Source organism: Heptranchias perlo, chromosome 11, assembly GCF_035084215.1.
Source record: "Heptranchias perlo isolate sHepPer1 chromosome 11, sHepPer1.hap1, whole genome shotgun sequence".
Classification (NCBI taxonomy): Eukaryota; Metazoa; Chordata; class Chondrichthyes; order Hexanchiformes; family Hexanchidae; genus Heptranchias; species Heptranchias perlo.
Genome location: NC_090335.1, coordinates 23,958,058 through 23,964,057, shown reverse-complemented (window position 1 = coordinate 23,964,057; position 6,000 = coordinate 23,958,058). Strand labels below are relative to the sequence as shown.

The 6,000-nt window shown below is 40.8% G+C and overlaps 1 protein-coding gene across 2 annotated transcripts in view; it reads left to right on the top strand.

Moving 5' to 3' along the window:
• The first annotated feature begins 301 nt into the window (after nucleotides 1–301).
• rab9a (RAB9A, member RAS oncogene family) overlaps nucleotides 302–6,000 on the top strand; it is a 51,917-nt gene continuing 46,218 nt past the window's right edge. The window contains exon 1 of one of the 2 annotated variants that reach the window (XM_067992706.1): nucleotides 302–323. The gene's annotated coding sequence lies outside the window, so the exon portion shown is untranslated. The remainder of the gene's footprint in view (nucleotides 324–6,000) is intronic. The other variant, XM_067992705.1, reaches the window with a different exon arrangement.

Sequence of the window (6,000 nt, the reverse complement as noted above, 5' to 3'; positions counted from 1 at the left end):
TTTCTTTCAGGGAGCATACAGTGTCACGCTGGTAGCATGTGGTATGAGTGATACATCAGTGATTAGTAGTTGGACAGGGGGTTCTGTTGTGTGATTAATGTGTGTACTGAAGATAGGGATGTGAATGAATGAATTGAGCTGCACCGGTGACTGAAGTCACATGAGACTCTGCTGCAGCGCCCAACCCAGCTGTGTAACCGTAGCAGAGTGCAGCAGCCACAGAGATAGCGCCATCTCCAACATTGTACGCAACTTGAAGGCAGCCAGTCCCTCACAGGAAACAAAATATAGATCTCTTTGGACACTGCAGTAGAAATGAGCAGGTAGGCACAATCTGCAAAAAGAATTCAACTGTTTTTTAGGATTTGAGCAGTATATAAGGAGTGAATGGAATACCGACAGGGAGTGACTGTCAGAAAGCTTGAGAAAAGAAAATGTACAGAAATCAGCTGTACTAGTAAATGGAGACGTATCAAAACAATTGTACTGCAAAGTTAAGAGTATAGCGTATTTTAACATTCTTTATATGACATTGAGTAAATTGCAACTTATGTTCTCTTCCAGTCACAGATTTGTCAAGTAACTTAAATTATACTTCTAAACAAAGATATTTTAAAATCATTACTGGCACAAAAACATCTTTTATAGGTAATTCTACTTCATCAGGTTATTATAATTTCATGTATTTTCTCCCTTCTGTTAGGTTTCCCTATGTCACATACAATTTTCCAGCCAAGAGGCCAAGCAACTAATCTACTGACAAACCTCTCCTAATGTTGAGCTAGGCAATAAGAGGTGTGCAACAGTGGCCTTGATTGACTCACCAATTGATCCTGCCTCACTCATTGGGGAAGGACCTTGGCTTTAATTGGTAGCCCATGAGAGCTTGACAAAAGGAGCAGTGCCACTGTGTGGGGAATGCAGATGCAGTCCATTGGCCTCCCACTGTGGTGTGGTGTGATGTGTTGTGTTGGTATGTTAATTTACTGAGCCACTCGTAAATGTGGTTTAGCTAATGCAGTAAGGTTATATTTTTCTTAAACTATCATTTGTGAAAGAAGTAAAATTATTGTACAGTGTGCTAACCCTTGCTGTGACACCAACACCTTAACTAATTAGGTTGCAACCTGGCTGTAAGGATGCTAATGAGATCATTTTCAATGCAGAGAAAATTGTGTCATGAATTGTCTCTTAAGATCATGTTAAATTTATACTACTGGGTCTCAATTAGTTGAAAATCTACATAGTCAAGCCATTAAAAACATGAGTCTACTGAAGCATAACTTCCACCCCTTTGTAATCCAACCCCCTCGAGATAAAGAAACAACTTTCAAAGTCTTCTTCTACTAATTCAATCTCCTTCATTGTGTACCTATGTTGCTCACTCTTTTTCATTGTGCAATATTTTGTATTTAATAATCAATATCAAATTGAATTTGCTTTGACATCACAACATTCATGAGTGCAATCTGTTTCCTACTTTTTATTCAATTTCTTATCCAATCCCATATTGTACTTTGGGTTCTCATGGATTCTAGTTCAGTCTTGGAAATTTGTCAGAAGTTTTTTTAGAACTCCAAATAAACTATATCACAGAGTCTTCCATTATCTGTTTTATTTGCAAGAAATTAGGGAGCCTTATCAAGCCGGACCTTCCATTCCTAAATTCATGCTGCCTGTTATTTGTTAAGTTATTACTGTATAGGTATCCCTCCAACCTACTCCATAATTTCCATAATCATACCCAGTGTTTATATAAGGCTAAATGTTTTAATCTGCTAAATCAAAAACTCCTTTTGATGTCAGAGGGACTTCAACATTTTCAACAATTGCGCAAGAAATAGACAGGAAGCTGTTGAAGGGAATATGATAATGTTTTACCTGTAACAAAAATGTATTTTTCCTTCGTTTAAAAGAGATACAAAGTCATTATGTGGCTTAATTCATTTTATAAATTAGTGTAGTCATTCCTCTCAACTTCTTTTCATAGAATCATAGAAAGCCCATCGAGTCCGCGCCAGCTCTATGCAAGAGCAATCCAGCTAGTCCCACTCCCCTGCCTTTTCTCCATAGCCCTGCCAATTTTTTTCCTTTCAAGTACTTATCCAGTTCCCTTTTGAAGGCCATGATTGAATCTGCCTCCACCACCCCCTCAGTCAGTGCATTCCAGATCCTAACCACTCGCTGTGTAAAAAGGTTTTTCTTCATTTCACCTTTGGTTCTTTTGCCAATCACTTTAAATCTATGTCCTCTGGTCCTTGACCTTTCCACCAGTGGGAACAGTTTCTCTCTATCTACTCTGTCTAGACTCTTCATGATTTGGAATGCCTCTATCAAATCTCCTCACAACCGTCTCTGTTCCAAGGAGAACAATCCCAGCTTCTCCAGTCTATCAAACATAACTGAAGTCCTTCATCCCTGGAATCATTCTAGTAATTCTCTTCTGCACCCTCTCTAAGGTCTTCACATCTTTCCTGAAGTGCAGTGCCCAAAACGGGATACAATACTCCAGTTGTGGCCAAACCAGTGTTTTATAAAGGTTCATCATGACTTCCATACTTTTGTACTCTATGCCTCTATTTATAAAGCCCAGGATCCCGTATGCTTTTTTAACCGCTTTCTTAACCTGCCCTGCCACCTTCAACGGTTTGTGCACATATACCCCCAGATCTCTCTGTTCCTGTACCCCTTCTAGAGTTGTGCCCTCTAGTTTATATTGCCTCTCCTCATTCTTCCTACTGAAATGCATCACTTTGCATTTTTCTGTGTTAAATTTCATCTGCCACCTGCCTGTCTATATCCTCTTGAAGTCTATCAATATCCTCCTCACTGTTTACTATCCTTCCAAGTTTTGTGTCATCTGCAAATTTGGAAATTGTGCCCTGTACACCCAAGTCCAAATCATTAATATATATCAAGAAAAGCATTGGTCCCAGCACTGACCCCTGGGGAACACCACGGTATACCTCCCTCCAGTCTGAAAAACAACCGTTCACGACTACTCTCTGTTTCCTGTCCCTTAGCCAATTCTGTATCCATGTTGCTACTGCCCCCTTTATTCATGGGCTGCAATTTTGATGATAAGCCTTACGTGCGGCACTTTATCAAACGCCTTTTGAAAGTCCATATACACCACATCAACTGCATTGCCCTCATCTACCCTCTCTATTACCTCATCAAAAAGGTTAGTTAAACACGATTTGCCTTTAACAAATCCGTGCTGGCTTTCCCTAATCAGTCCACCCTCGTCCAAGTGACTGTTAATTCTGTCCCGGATTATCGTTTCTAAATGTTTTCCCACAACTGAGGTTAAACTGACTGGCCTATAGTTGCTGGGTTTTTTAGTTGACTGACCACAAATTTTACCTGTGCTCAAATTCCCAAAATTTTCCAAGGATTTTGGATGAATGTTACACTTCTTAAGCCTTTGCTTCAGGTTATCCTTGAAACTTTTCCTCGGACCTAAAAGGGTAGTCAAAGTAAGGGTGGGACCGATTAGGAACCAAGCAGGAGATCTTGTGGAGGCAGAGGGCATGGCTGAGGCACTAAATGAGTACTTTGCGTCTGTCTTCACTAAAGAAGAGGATGCTGTCAATGTCACAGTAAAGGAGGAGGTACTGGAGAAATTGGATAGGATAAAAAAAGATAAAGAGGAGGTACTTAAAAGGTTGGTAGCGCTCAAAAGTAGAAATGTCACCCGGTCTGGATGGGATGCATCCTAGGTTTCTGAGGGAAGTAAGGGTGGAGATAGTGGAGGCGCTGGCCTCAATCTTCCAGTCCTCCTTAGATAGGGGAGGACTGGAAGATTGCAAATGTTTACAACCCTGTTCAAAACAGGGGAGAGGGATAAACCCGGCCTAACGTCGGTGGTGGGGAAACTTTTAGAGATAATAATCTGAGACAATTATATTAATTGTCGGTTGGAAACATATGGTTAATAAATGACAGCCAGCACGGCATTGTTAAAGGAAAATCGTGTTTGACTAAGTTGATTTAGTTCTTTGATGAGGTAACGGAGAGGGTTGATGAAGGTAGTGCAGTTGATGTTGTGTATGTGAACTTTCAAAAGGCATTTGATAAAGTACCACATAATAGACTTATTAGCAAAATTGAAACCCACGGGATTAAAGGGACAGTGGCAGCATGGATACAAATTGGCTAAGGGACAGAAAGCAGAGAGTAGTGGTGAACAGTTATTTCTCAGACTCGTGAAAAGTATACAGTGGTGGCCTTGGAGAGGCAATATAAACTAAATAGTACAATTTTAAAGGGGGTGCAGGAACAGAGAGTCCCGGGGGTGTATGTACACAAATCTTCGAAGGTGGAAGGACAAATTGAGACTGCTGTTACAAAAGAATATGGGATCCATAGCTTTATAAACACAGGCACAGAATACAAAAGCAAGGACGTTATGCTAAACCTTTATAAATCACTGATTAGACTCCAGCTGGAGTATTGTGTCCAATTCTGTGCACCACACTTTAGGAAGGATGTCAAGGCTTTAGAGAGGGTGCAGAGGAGATTTACTAGAATGGTACTAAAGATGCGGGACTTCAATTACGTGGAGAGACTGGAGGACATAAGAACATAAAAGCATAAGAAATAGGAGCAGGAGTAGGCCATATGGCCCCTCGAGCCTGCTCTGCCATTCAATTAGATCGTGGCTGATCTTCGTCCTCAACTCCACTTTCCTGCCCTATTCCCATATCCCTTGATTCCTTTAGTGTCCAAAAATCTATCGATCTTATTCTTGACAATGACTGAGTATCCACAGCCCTCTGGGGTAGAGAATTCCAAAGATTCATAACCCTCTGAGTGAAGAAATTCCTCCTCTTCTCAGTCCTAAATGTCCAACCTCTCATCATGAGACTATGCCCTCTAGTTCCAGACTCTCCAGCCAGGGGAATTAGCCCCTCAGCATCTACCCTGTGAAGCCCCCTCAGAATCTTATATGTTTCAATGAGGTCACCTCTCATTCTTCTAAACTCCAGAGAGTATAGGCCCATTCTACTCAATCTCTCCTCATAGGACAACCCTCTCATTCCAGGAATCAATCTAGTGAAGCCTTGTTGCACCCCCTCTAAGGCAAGTATATCCTTCCTTGGGTAAGCAGACCAAAACTGTACACAGTACTCCAGGTGTGGTCTCACCAAAGCCCTGTACAATTGCAGCAAGACTTCCTTACTCTTGTACTCCAACCTTCTTGCAATAAAGGCCAACATACCATTTGCCTTCCTTATTGTACCTGCATGTTAACTTTGTGTTTCTTGTACGAGGACACCCAAATCCCTCTGAATACCAACATTTAATAGTTTCTCACCATTTAAAAAATATTGTGTTTTTCTATTCTTCCTTCCAAATTGAATAACCTCACATTTCCCCACATTATACTCCATCTGCCACCTTCTTGCCCAATCACTTAAACTGTTTATATCCCTTTGCAGACTCTTTGTGTCCTCCTCACAGCTCACTTTCCCACCTAGCTTTGTATTGTCAAGAAACTTGGTTACATTACACTCCGTCCCTTCCTCTAAGTTATTAATATAGATTATAAATAGCTGAGGCCCAAGCATTGATCCTTGTGACACCCCACTAGTTACAGCCAACCTGAGTATGACCTGTTTATTCCTACTCTCTATTTTCTGTCCGTTAACCAATCCTCTATCCATGCTAATATATAACCCTCAATCCAATGAGCCCTTATCTTGTGTAACAACTTTTTGTGCGGCATCTTATCGAATGCCTTTTGAAAATCCAGATATACTACATTCACTGGTTCCTCTTTATCTACCCTGCTAGTTACATTCTCAAAAAACTCCAGTAGATTTGTCAAACACAATTTCCCTTTCATAAAACCATGTTGACTCTGCCTAATCATATTATGATTTCCTAATTGCCCTATTACCCCATCCTTAATAATACATCCCAGCATTTTCCCGAAGACTGATGTCAGGCCAGCTGGCCTGTAGTTCCCTGTTTTTTCTCTTCCTCCTTTTTTGA